Here is a 14,039-nt window from a genome sequence, read left to right on the forward strand (position 1 = left end):
CCCGATATTTTTCGGGGCCGAGCCAAATCACCTGAATTTCGGGGCCGAAAAATTTGGGTGATTCGGCTCATGGTCGATTTTGGGGGATTTTTTGAAGTTTTAGTGACTTTGGGGCAGTTTGGGGGCATAGAATGGGATCTGGGCAAAAAGAGTGGGGTGGGGTGGTAGTGCCTAATGGGTGCAGGCTACCACCCCAATTTCAGGGGGATTGGGCAAAGGGGTGATTTTGGGGAAATTTCTGAAGTTTTTGTGTCTTTGGGGCAGTTTGGGACAGAAAGTGGGGCCTGGGGCAGAAGAGTGGGGTGGGGTGGTAGTGCCTAATGGGTGGAGGCTACCACCCCAATTTAAGGGGGATTAGACAAAGGGGTGATTTTTTGGGAATTTTTGAAGTGTTTGTGTCTTTGGGGCAGTTTGGGGGCAGAAAGTGTATCTGCCCCAAAAGGGTGGGGTGGAGTGGTAGTGCCTAATGGGTGGCAGCTAACACCCCAATTTCAGGGGGATTGGGCAGAGGGCTGATTTTTTGGGAATTTTTGAAGTTTTGGTGTCTTTGGGGCAGATTGGGGGCAGAAAGTGGATCTGCCCCAAAAGTGTGGGGTGGGCTGGTAGATAGTGCCTAATGGGTGGAGGCTACCACCCGTCCCCAATTGCAGAGTGATTGGCCAGAGGGCTGGATTTTGTTGATTTTCTGAGGTTTTTCTTCATAAAGTGCTTTGTGGTAGATTGATTCATTCATCATATTCATAGTAAATGCGAGTGTGAAAAAGTGAAAGTGGGGTCATGAGAGTTCTTTAATTGAAAAAAATCTCATTTGCTATCATTGAATGAGAATTCACACCTCAGAAAATAAGGGAATAACATCCCTTCAGAAAAACTTCTGAGGTGTGAATTCTCATTCAATGATAGCAAATGAGATTTTTTTCAATTAAAGAACTCTCATGACCCCACTTTCACTTTTTTCACACTCTCACTTACTATGAATATTGAATGAATCAATCTACCACACTGCACTTTATGAAGAAAAACCTCAGAAAATCAACAAAATCCAGCCCTCTGGCCAATCACTCTGAAATTGGGGACGGGTGGTAGCCTCCACCCATTAGGCACTATCTACCAGCCCACCCCACTCTTTTGGGGCAGATCCACTTTCTGCCCCCAATCTGCCCCAAAGACACCAAAACTTCAAAAATTCCCAAAACATCACCCCTTTGTCCAATCCCCCTGAAATTGGGGTGGTAGCCTCCACCCATTAGGCACTACAACCCCACCCCACTCTTCTGCCCCAGGCACCACTTTCTGCCCCAATCTGCCCCAAACTGCCCCAAAGACATGAAAACTTCAGAAATTTCCCAAAAATCACCCCTTTGCCCAATCCCCCTGAAATTGGGGTGGTACTCTGCACCCATTAGCCACTACCACACCACACCACTCTTTTTGCCCAGATCCCATTATATGCCCCCGAACTGCCCCAAAGTCACTAAAACTTCAAAAATTCCCCAAAAATCAGCCCTTTGCCCAATTCCCCTGAAATTGGGGTGGTAGCTTCCACCCATTGGGCACTACCACCCCACCCCAAAATTTTGCCCCTCGGCCCTTTCCCCCCGAATCGATTCGGATTCGGGTTAAATCCGAATCCGAACCGAATCAAGGGTGATTCGGGTGGCCCATATTCTGGCACAAAACAGAACAGGGGCAATTCGGTTCGGGTCCTGAACCGAATCACCAAAAATCCGAATTGCACACCCCTAGTAACTGATGTAACTATGCAATAAAAACTTCCAATAAGAAGGCCATCATGTCATCACAAGAACAAAGCATCCGTCTGATTCTAATCCACATTATAAGTGAACATACTAGGATGTTGCCCTGTCATACGATCTAACAGAAAAACAGGAAGACAATGAAGCTTTCTAAACAATAGGATTTGTTGTGCTGGGATTAGCGGTGGGATAGCACATCTAGTTTTATCCCAGGTGCCTGTGGGCAGTGTACACAATGAGTGTTTTGCTATGGTTTCCTGTTGGTCTCCTGCGTGGTTTCCTGCAGACACCACACAGAATTTGGCAGTATTCTGTGCTATGAATGTTCTTCCCTGTGCAGCAGAGAACAAAACACCCCTTTCTTTTTCAGCCTGTGGCTGTCCAGTGTTTGCAGAAGGGCTAGTTCTTCACGTACTACACACTGAACAAAATGATTTAAAAAACAAGCCAGCGAGTGAAGGACCCAAATGAGGGAGCAATCTGCCTGCTCTGATTATATCATCATTCATTTGTACCCTGGTTTGGGGTGGATTTTTAAAATTTTCCAATTAGAGTGCTGAAGAAAGGTGATCTCAGCACCAACTCTTTGCTCCTGCTGCAATCTCACATTGGATTCTCCCACTTGTGGCTGCCATTGTAGCTTCCCTCCCAGGGCAAATAGCAGCCATAGGGATGTGGAAGGCCCAAGTTCAAATCCCCATTCCACCATGAAACTCACTGGGTGACTCTGGGTCAGTTATGTATCTCTCAGCCTAACCTACCTCACAAGGTTGTTGTGAGGATAAAAATAAGCACGAGCTCTTCCTCTGAGCTCCTCGGAGGAAGAGCGGGATATAAATGCAATAAATAAATAATAAATAATAAAATAACAGAATTGTCCAATCTGGATCGAGTCTTCCAAAGCATATTTAAGAAAAAAAATCATCCCGGAGCCAATGACATGGTCTTGCTAGAGATGACAGAAGATATTCTGGTAAGACAGAAGGGGACAGAGTAGAATAGGAGTACAGCCAAAAGTGGCCAAATTTGCAGATGACACTAAACTATTTATGGTAGTGAAATCCACAACAGATTGTGAGAAGCTCCAAAAGGATCTCGATTCTCTCCAAACTGGGTGAGTGGGAGACAAAATGGCAAATGCAGTCCAATTTAAGCAATGGTGAAGTGATGCATATTGGGGCAAAATCCCACAACTTCACATATACACTGTGTATACATTAGGAGCTGGCACTCCTAATAACCAATATTAAACCATTCTAGAAAGTTGACTGTAATCTAGATGTGAACATCATTGTCATCATATAAGATAGCTGATGGTGAAAACCTCTTTTAAAAGATAGCACCATGCGTTTCACAGATACGTTAGGGAAGGGCTTAGAGGGAAAACAATATCAAAAATATAGTTAAATACAAGTTTAACATTTTCCTGTATACTGCTTGTAATCTGTATAGACCCAATCCAACCAGTTCCCTACATGTACCTGTCAGCCTGGGTGTCCTCCTGCCAGCCAAATTTAGTCGGTTGCTTTCTTGGGTCAAGCCTCAGTGGCAGGGGAGGGGGTTTGTTTCACCGGACTCCTCCTCCTGCAGGTCGTCATAGGGCTGGTCTCTCCCTGGAGAACCACAACCCTCCCATCCAACCCCCCATCACTGGCCTATCCACTTTTAAAGGCTGTACATCTGGGCTTCACCCACCCTGGCCACTCCCCCTTTGCCTTTATTAACCCCTCCTGTGCTGCTCAGTTGTCCCTGTCTTACCTCCCTTCAACCCAACTTCCCCCCCCCCCCACATTCCCCATCTCACCCAGCGCTCATTGTCAGACATTACTTGATGATGACATCTGATGTCATCACTGAACACCCACTGCAGCATCCTGGCATGTGGGCCAGTCCGACCGCTCAAATTGTGAGTGCCTCCTGGATCTGGGGGGAGACGTAGGCTGGAGGGGGTGAGTGCTGTGTCTGGGCCATCCAGTACCAATGGATGTTTGGAGTCTTTTCGCATAGCTCTCCACACAGAGTTGGTTGGCCAACCACCAGGAAGGAGAAGGATCACTGGTAGGAGCAGCACACAGATGAGGGGGTGAAAGGATGCAGTGGCGATAGGGACAAGATTGTACCCACTGAAGTCATAATAATTTATAAGCATCATTGTAATTTGGATAATTGGAAGGGCTTTTGGTGTTGTGTTTCTTTAAATAAATAAATATAGGCAAGCTTATTTTCAAGGTCATGAAAAAGAACCATATAGAACGAGTTTTGAGAAAATGAGACTTTTGATAGTCTTCTAAAGTATTTCCTAGTTTTAGAAATGCATCATTTAGATCCATTGCTGAAAATCAGTGAAAGTTTTGTTGTAATATGTTTTTAATAAGGGTAATGAAGGCAAGAGAAAATTATAATATATGTATAATATTAATTGTATAGAATAATGTTTTATGGAAAATATTATAAGTTGTTGATTTTACTTTAAGAATAGCAGAATAATTTAACTGGGGTAAGAAAAATTATGTATATCTATCTATCTATCTATCTATCTATCTATCTATCTATCTATCTATATATTAAAAATTGCAGTAAAATGTCCTTAAGAGTTATTTTATATTGTTAGGTTTTGTCATTGTATTAGCTTTACCCTTCAGAAGCATGCAGGAGTGTGAAATACTTTCTATTTTCTTAATTAAGGTAATTTCTATGACATCATACATTTATCCACTTTGGTTGCCTAGGGGTGACTCATCTATGGTCAATCCTAAATGCATTTCAGTTACCATGGAGCCCTTCACTGATGCAAATCAATGCATATTAAAGTTTGTTTCTATGTTTATTTAGCACATTTTATACCGCCTAAAACACAAGTTCTCTGGGCGGTTTACAAAACAATTTAAAAAACCAATAAAAAGTTTGACACATTTCAACAATTAAAATTAAAAACATTAAAACTATTAAAACACAATTAAAACAATATCTAATTAAAAGCCTGGGTGAACAAATGCATCTTGACTGCCATTTTAAAAGTTGTAAGAGATGGGGAGGCTCTTATTTCAGCAGGAAGTGTGTTCCAGAGCCTCGGGGCAGCAATGGAGAAGGCCCGTCCCTGAGTAGACACCAGATGAGCCGGTGGAAACTGCAGACAAACCTCTCCAGATGATCTCAATAGGCGAAGTGGTTCATAGCAAAGAAGATGTTCTCTTAAATACCCAGGGCCCAAGCTGTTTAGGGCTTTATAGGTTATAACCCAAACCTTGTACTTTGCCTGGAAACTTATCGGCAGCCAGTGTAGATCTTTTAAGATAGGGGTGATATGGTCTCTCCAAGATGACCCAGAGACCAAACTGGCTGCCGCATTCTGGACTAACTGCAGTTTCCGGACTACGTACATACAAAGGCAGCTCCACATAACGCTCATTGCAGTAGTCAAGTCTGGCGGTGGCCAGCAGATGTACTACTGTTCTGAGGTCATGTATCTCAAGAAATGGAAGCAGCTGGTGTATCAGCCGAAGCTGATAGAAGGCACCTCTGGCCACTGCCTCCGCCTGGGACACCAGGAAGAGTTTTGTATCCAGAAGCACTCCCAGACTGCATACCTGTTCCTTCTGGGGAAGTGTGACCCCATCCAGAACAGGCAGATCAAAATCATCTCTCAAGTTCCAACCCTGCACAATAAATACCTCCGTCTTATCTGGATTCAGCCGCAGCCTGTTACCTCTCATCCAGCCCATCACTGCCTCCAGGCAGGCATTTAGGGAGTAGGGAAGTGCAGACTGGTCCAGAGGTTTAGGGGTTCGGTTTGGGGGTTTGGGACCAAACCACCACCACCTCGTTCCATCTGGACCAGAACCGAACTGTCTAGACCAGAACCGAACTGGACAAGTCTGATTTTTTTTTAAAAAAATTAAAAATTAAATAAAAAATACCTGTAGCCCCTTTGGGGGGCTTCCTGTAGGCTGCGGGTGTGTGTGTGTGTGTCCGCGAAGGTTCCCCCTCCCTCCCGCCGGCCTCTGAAATCACCTCTGTGGCTGGGTAAAAGGACTATTTTCGGCCGGTTCGGGCCTCCGTGACTGCGTGTGGGAGCCTTTTTGGCCACCAGGCATGCCTCGCAGAGGCCATTTATGCATGTGCAGCGGCAGCCAAAATGGCCGCCACGTGCAGTTGCGAAGGCCCAAACATAATGGTTTGTCATTGAAATCTCATTTGCTACCAAAGAATCTACACTCAGAACACCTCAGAAACAACAAAACCCAGTACCCCATGGGTTAGCAACCCATGTGCATTGTTGGCACCCTCTGTGGACTACACCACCACTCGCTCTGGGCCACCCCAGCACCCCCCAAGTGTCTTTAAGGTTTTTCTCCATAGGAAAGAATGGAGGTTTCAGCAGCCCTATAACTGCACTGGGGTGGGGGTGGGGGTGCTGGGGTGGCTCAGAGGGTGCCAACCCATGGGGTACTGGGTTGAATGAATTCACTCTCATTTGCTAACCTTAAAGACACGTAAACTTCAAAAATCACTTAAAAATCAGTCCTTTGCCCAATTTCTTTCAAATAATTCTGGTAGTCTCCTTGCCCCTCTTGGGCACTACCACCCACCACACTCTGCTCTTGGACACCCCTTTGCCCCCAATGTGAAGCTATACATTTGCTGACACCTCCATGCTTCTTTATGGAGAAAAACCTTAAAGACATGTAAACTTCAAAAATCACTTAAAAATCAGCCTTTTGCCCAATTCCTTTCAAATAATTCTGATAGCTTCCTTGCTCCCCTTGGGAACTACCACCCATCACACACTACACACCACACTCTGCTCTAGGCAACCCCTTTCCCCCTGATGTGAAGCTATACATTTGCTGCAATCCTCACTATTCCCTATGAGGAATTCAAAAATACTTTTAAAATTCACCAATAATCGGAGGAGTGTCCGATTGCCTTGGGGTTTTGTGAGTGGTAGGCACCCCCTCGGTGCCTACCACCCACCCCACTTTTTTGCCCCTAGGTGCTCCACAATAGGGGATAATGGGCTGGTTTGGGTCCCATTATACCCTATGAGAAAAATAATTTAAAAATATTTCAAAAAATCATTAAAAAATCATAGGAGTGTCCAATTGCTTCTGGGTTTGGGTGGTAGGTACCCATGGGTTACAGCTACCACTCCACCCACCTCTGAAGGTTATAACCGGTTCAAACCAGTTCAAAAATTTTCGAATTCAAACCAAACCGGGTGGTTCGAGCAAAACCAAAACCCAAGTTCCCTCTCCTGGTTCGAACCTGGTTTGAATTTGAACTGAACTGGGCAAACTGGTTTTGTGCACATCCCTATATCAAGCGGACGCTGTTCCTGAGATGGTACTGTCAGCAATGTTTCCTTCTGCAGACAGTGTTCCTCGTACTTAGAATTGTTCACCCTTTCTTGTTTAAGCTTGTCCTTGTTCTGTTCCATCCTTGCTCTTTTGTTTCAGTTATTGCTCAGATATCATAGAGGGGGGTACCTAGTTTAGTTTCAAGGGACGTTATTTTGCTTATACTGCTTTATCTTTGACAGTCATTCTTCGCTTTCGTCTGTGCAGCTAAGCTGCTACTCTTATCTACAGAATTTCGATCTTGACTCACAGATGTGGAGCTGGAGGGATCATAAATCCTGTCGGGTCAGCCGTGCCAACAGATTTACGACAAGTACTTGATGGATCCAGTACTCAATGGAACTGGTACTCGAGCCAGAGGATCCAGCTCAAGTCCAGTTCAAACTCAAACCAAACAAAAGGGACTCTGAGTCCCTTGTTAAACACTCCCCAGCCCACCTTCAGCAAAATGGAGGTTTTATATGCCTTTGCCTGGGGAAAGCAAGGGAACAGAAACAGTCTCCAGTTGGTTCCAGCTGGCCATGCTCTTTTCCCAGTTCCTGGTCAAACACTCCCCAGTCCAATCTGTTTTATACTTTGTGGTGAATGAATGCTGGCTGGTATAATTTCTCAAAAATAGTGATAAAACAGCATCAACTTATTCAACTGAAGACCATGCAATTTTGCCACCAACAACAGGTAGCGATTCACATTCATGCCAACTGGAAGAGGCCAAAATACATGACAGAACAGAGTCCCATTTATTGCTCAGATAACATGTTACTGTATTTATGTAACTCAATTTCAGCACATTTCGGCCATTGGTTGTCATGTGCAATTCAGGAATCACTCCACTAGCAATCCAATTAAAATGGATTGTTACCATCTCTTCTACCACTTTTGTTTCCTTCCTGTGCAGGGACTTGCAGGTTCCTGTCTTGTGTGAACTTCTTTATGAGTGTACCAAACAGAACGTAGACAGAGAGACAGGAGAGGCATAGTGAGTGACACTGTAGAAGATATCACCAGTGTAATTATTTCCTTTTTATTTTGTAGTGACATGTCAGTGGGTCTGATGAAAGAAGCCTGGATTTGCAATCAGATTGATTCAGCCCAGACAGAAAAAGGAGGAAAACAGATAGCAGACGGTACAAGACAAGTTCCCTTTACTATGAAGTTTCCTTTACTCCCTCTTGCCACCTCATTGTATTCATTATTTCACATCCCAGATAAGCAGTGGGAACCTCATTGTCACTAGACACTACTTTAAAAAAAGGGGGGGGGTTGATTATGTGTTCTTGTCTGTCTTCCTTGCCCCAGTCCTTCACAAATTGAATCACTCTTGTGGCAACCTCAACATGAAATATGAGTTCAAGTCCTCACTGCAGTACAGCCATTGCCAAACTTTTCCACCATACATTTCTGAGCTAGTTCACAATTTACGTTGTCTAATCCTGTCAACACATATATAATCACTGCTGCAATAATCAGTCTGTAATTACCCCAAACTCTTAACATCAACTGTTGCCATATTGCCTATGATCCAGCACAGAGTTGGTCAGCCTTAAGCCACTGAAATCAAACTGAAGTGCATCATACTCTTTGTACCCGTGGGTCTTGCCCTGTTAAATGGAATTGGACCTGATTCAGCTAATGTTACTTATAACAAAGTGAAATGTATGGAACAAGTTGAAACTTACATAAATTTGATTACTTTAATTGGAATTAGTCACAGCTAACTTCAGCTGGATCAAGGCCATCATTTTGAAGCTCCTTTGCCTCCAGTAGGGACTGCTATTCCCTTTTTGCAACTGAAGAATCAGAGATAAGCTAAGGTCATACTCTTATGAACTGTAAAAACAGCAAAAGAATTGTTAGGCCCAATCCTTTAACTGGCCATTCCAGGGTTTGTGCTCAAACTTTGAGCTATGATACTTTTCTAATCATCACAACAAAAAACACTTCATTTTTCTATTTTTATTATAATACCAAAGACAGTGAAATACACATTCTCCAAAAGAACACAAACTTTTCAAGACCTCTTCAAAAAACAAAACATAAAGCAGATGTTCAAATACCAAATGTTTTGATGTTACACATCAGCTTCAGTGTTATACAGTGGTGGCTGAAACATGCTCTTAAGTACAATACCTCAATGTCATGACTCAGCAAAACTGACAGTAATTAGCCACTCCTGTTACAGTGTCAACCAACCCTGCTACAAAACCCCACATATCTCATATGCAGAGTGAGAGAGTTCAAATTCCTACCCTCACATAATAGGAAGGCAGAGTAATAATGGGAGGGAAAGAGTAAAAATTCACCCTCATTCAATAGCCAATGAATTTCATCGCTTCCCTCATTTCTTCTTTATTTATGGTGGGATGCATATATACATCATCATCATCATTACATTTATATCCCGCTCTTCCTCCAAGGAGCCCAGAGCGGTGTACTACATACTTAAGTTTCTCTTTCACAACAACCCTGTGAAGTAGGTTAGGCTGAGAGAGAAGTGACTGGCTCAGAGTCACCCAGCTAGTTTCATGGCTGAATGGGGATAACTTCTGTATACATAACTTCCCTGATTTTCCACTTCTTCACATCTGCCTCCACAGCCAAAGTGAATATCTTTGTATTCACTACTCTACTTTGGTGTTGTTCTTTAATATGCACTCCCTACGGTTTTGTTCTAGCTTTATGCTGTATGTCTGCCAGATGTTCCTTGCATCTTTTTACCAAGGGTCTACCTGTCTCCCCAATATATATATTTTTAAAAATGCATGTATTCCATGCAAACCATTGTATATACCACTCCCTTTATCTGATACCTTCCTTCCTTATTCTCACAAATCTGGCAATCCCAGGTACAGCTCGTGAATGCGCCTCCGGGGGGGTGGAGGCGGGCGGCTTCTTTAAGGTAAACGGAGCCAGTGCTCCATGCTGCCCAGCAGCCCCGCGGCGGGGAATCACCTCCGCCACTCACCTGGCTCCAGCGGAGGCGAGCCCCCACCAGTGGCCAGGCAAGTGGTGGAGGCGATTCCCCGCCGCGGGGGCTGCTGGGCGGCACAGAGCACTGGCTCTGTTTACCTTAAAGAAGCCTCCCCCCCCCCGGAGGAGAGTTCACAAGCCGTGCCTGGGCAATCCTCTATTTCACATTTGCTTTCATACAGTCTTGACTTCACTAAATGCTGTCTCAAGGTCATAATGGCTGAACAAATAACATGTACTTGCGAACCTTGTTTCTTTAGAATGCACTGTATCTCCCAATGATCTCCCATAATCCCCAACCCCAGTGACCTTGGCTTGGGGACTATGGGAGTTGAAGTACATCAACATCTGGGGACCCAAGGTTGAGATCTTCTGTTTTATTGTATCTTATATCTATCTTATAGTTGTGAGCTGCCCCGAGCAGTAGTGCACTGGAGGGATGGCATATAAATATTTTAAATCAATTATAAATAAATATGCATTCAGGGCAGGCCCTGCTTAGCTAAGGGGACAAGTCATGCTTGCTACCACAAGACAAGCTCTCCTCTCAGTAGACCCTTGATTAAAAAAATACAACGAACATATGGCAGATATACAGCATAAAGATAGAAGAAACAGTACTTATCTCATATGTGGATGAAAGGTACTTAAGAGTAAGTTTCAGTCATCACTACATAGCACTGAAGCTGATGTGTAACATCAAAATGTTTTGCTATTTTACCATCTGTTTTATGTTTTATTTTATTTGCACATTAAAGAGGTCTTGAAAAGTTTATAATACTAAAAATATACATCCATGGTTCCTTCCGAGTACCGATTACAATAGTGTATACTCATGTATACTTGCAGTAGTGTTACTACTGCAAGAACACCTGCTTCTGATTTAACTGAGAAGGCTTACAGTCATGAAGACTGTGATGTTCTGATTGTGTAAAGGAACACTAATTGAGTGTGAATAGAGCTTTTTAAATCTAAACCACTTTCTGAAATTCTCTGCTGCAGGAGTGGCTTATCACTTTGTGTGCAAGAACAGTTTAGTCCCCAAAGACCCCTGCACGAAGCACACAGGTATAAAAATAGATATATTAAATATTGGGACAACTATAGGCAGGCAGATATCTGGGACTGTGCAGGTGTTAATGAGCACAACAGAGAACACCTTTTGTGCAGTCTGTGGTCTACTATGGCAGGTTCCTAATTTTACAAAACTATCCACAGCACAACCTCGGTGGGGGGTCTGCTTCCTGGAGCTACTGATGTGAATGACACGTAGGAGGCTAGAGAGGCACAATGAAATCAAGGGTTAAGCTGGTTGGAGGGCAGGCTCTGAGCACAGTCATGTAGAATCAGCTTGGCTATGGGGGGAGCAGTCTGTTACAGTATTAATAATTACACACAAAGTTCTGGTCTTGGGAATGAGGACGAAACACAGGTAAAATACAACAGATTTATCTAAGATAAAGATTGGGTAAAGGTAAAGTGTGCCACTGAGTTGGTGTCAACTCCTGGTGACTCCAGAGCCCTGTGGTTGTCTTTGGTAGAATACAGCAGGGGTTTACTATTGCCTGCTCCCACACAGTATGAGATGGTGCCTTTCGGCATCTTCCTTTATCGCTGCTGCCCGATATAGGTGTTTCCCATAGTCTGGGAAACATACCAGCGGGGATTCGAACCAGCAACCTCTGGCTTGCTAGTCAAGTCATTTTCCCACTGCACCATTAAGTAGCTAAAGATGGGGTACAGGAAGTGAAAAATGATTGGTTAGGCAAGACTCTTAACAAGAGTTTCACAAAGAGGAATTTAGCTTACGTTCCAAATTGTAAATAGATCAGCTTAAGATATATTTATATAGAGTTCTGGATTAGGACTGAGGAGACCCGAGTTCAAACCCTTATTCAGCCCTGATACTTGCTGGGTGACTCTGGGCCAGTCACTTCTCTCTCAGACTAGCCTATTTCACAGGGTTGTTGTGAGGAGAAACTTAAGTATGTAGTACACCGCTCTGGGCTCCTTGGAGGAAGAGTGGGATATAAGTGTAATAAAATAAAATAAAATAAAAAAGACTTGCTGTAGGAAGGGCTAGGAAACAGAAGAGAAGGCAGGGGCAGGGGAAAAGGAGATTCAGAGAGGCTGAAAGTTGGTAAACCTATCCTTATCTGGTGGTACATTTTTTGCTCCTATAGAAGAGACAAGAGCGGGTATGCTCACAGAGGGAGGGCAGCAGAAAAGCGGGAAGGAGAAAAAACAGTGAGTGGTGTAGAACTACCACTCTTAAGAACCTTACTTAATAATAATAATAATAATAATAATAATAATAATAATTCAATTTCTATACCGCCCTTCCAAAAATGGCTCAGGGCGGTTTACATAGAGAAATAATAAATAAATAAGATGGATCCCTGTCCCCAAAGGGCTCACAATCTAAAAGAAACATAAGACAGACACCAACAACAGTCACTGGAAGAACTTTGCTGGGGGTCGATAGGGCCAGTTACTCTCCCCCTTCTAAATAAAGAGAATCACCATGGTAAAAGGTGCCTCTTTGCCAAGTTAGCAGACAAAGAGAGGTTTGGTGGCTGTTTCCCTTTAGTCCTTTGTTATGATGACCTAGGGCAACATTGCCCCATACTTTGCTTGTGCTAAGCGACCAAATAATTGCATAGTTTGCCAAATATGGGCATGTGCAGAGTTCACAGTCCCAGAAGCTCAGGTATTCCAAGATGGAAGCTGTGGTCCCACAGAGCCAAATAATATAGAGGGGTGCTGTTTGCAGCCCCAAAATAAGCTGTTTTGGCAGCACAGTATCAGGAAAGGAGGAAGCTCCGCTCCACTCCTGATCCTCACAAGTTAGAACTACATTCAGCGCTGACTCCGAGCTTTTTTCTCTGTCTTGGGGAGTGAGAGGAAGTAGTCCCCAGGCAGCACTGAACAAAGTGCTGACTGCCTTACATGCCCCTACACATGACCCTACAGTAGACACCCATAAGAAACCATCAAGAACTTATCAGAATTGGATGAATGTTGCAGGCATGACCACCCCTTGGAAGAACTGCAAGCTCATACATTTTTAGGCAGGAAGGTCCCCAAGTTTCTTTGCAGGTACACTTTACATATCTGCCCTTAAAGTTTGAAATTACTTTGTAATTTCTTGTCTGAATTGGATGAAAGTTGCAGATATGACAGTCCCTAGGCAGGGCTTTCAGCAAGCCAACCTGAAGGGGAATAGGTCAAGGTGTTTTTCTTCAGACACTCAAAGTTCCAGGTTTTCCTTTCTATAACTTTAAGTCTGAGGTGATCTTACAAGTATGTTGAGAATAACGTCTATTACTTTGCCAGTTTTATTCATATTGGATGGAAGTTGCAAGCATGAGTGTCTCTTTGGAAAGCATTTAGCACTCCCAAATGCTGAGAAATAGGTTCAGGTTTTTCTTTGCAGGTGCTTAAAGTCTGAGGCTTGGGGTGAATGCAGGATAAATAACCCTCAGAAGAGAGAGCAGGAACCTTCAACAATTTGCACCTGAAAGTAGGCACACAGGTTACTTGGTCACAGATTTGCCCACAATGGTGAGCAGTACTGCATTTCTATTTTACTTATTATTATAATAATTTCTAAATGTGCATCTATCATATACATTAGCATATGCAATATTTATGCATATTTGTGTCCTCTTTTGCTCCCCTTTTTTGGTGATATATCTTTTGTTAATGCACACCTGACTGCCCTATCCTCCCAGTGCTTTACAATATATTTTCTTTTACACCATTTTCAGAAGTTACATTAGATACTAGCTGTACCTGGAATTTATTCTTGCAGCTAGACTCCAAAGTCATCATCTTTCTTTAGAAACAGACAGTGAAATATCTTCTAATTCAGGAAAGAAGTTCAAAGGGAATGAAATGAGATTTGCATAAGAAACAAGATTGCTTGCGCACAAAAATGAGAGAGGTGAAATAA

At 43.4% G+C, this 14,039-nt stretch overlaps 1 long non-coding RNA gene across 1 annotated transcript in view; it reads left to right on the forward strand.

Annotated features, from left to right (window-relative positions):
• The window catches only part of LOC128352336 (uncharacterized), a 94,178-nt gene that overhangs the window by 7,872 nt on the left and 72,267 nt on the right, over window positions 1-14,039 (forward strand). Inside the window, exons 3-4 of the long non-coding RNA XR_008320333.1 lie at window positions 8,150-8,241; window positions 13,521-13,648. This is a non-coding gene — a long non-coding RNA (uncharacterized LOC128352336). The remainder of the gene's footprint in view (window positions 1-8,149; window positions 8,242-13,520; window positions 13,649-14,039) is intronic.

The sequence above is a fragment of the Hemicordylus capensis genome, chromosome 3 (assembly GCF_027244095.1).
Source record: "Hemicordylus capensis ecotype Gifberg chromosome 3, rHemCap1.1.pri, whole genome shotgun sequence".
In the NCBI taxonomy this organism is placed as follows: Eukaryota; Metazoa; Chordata; class Lepidosauria; order Squamata; family Cordylidae; genus Hemicordylus; species Hemicordylus capensis.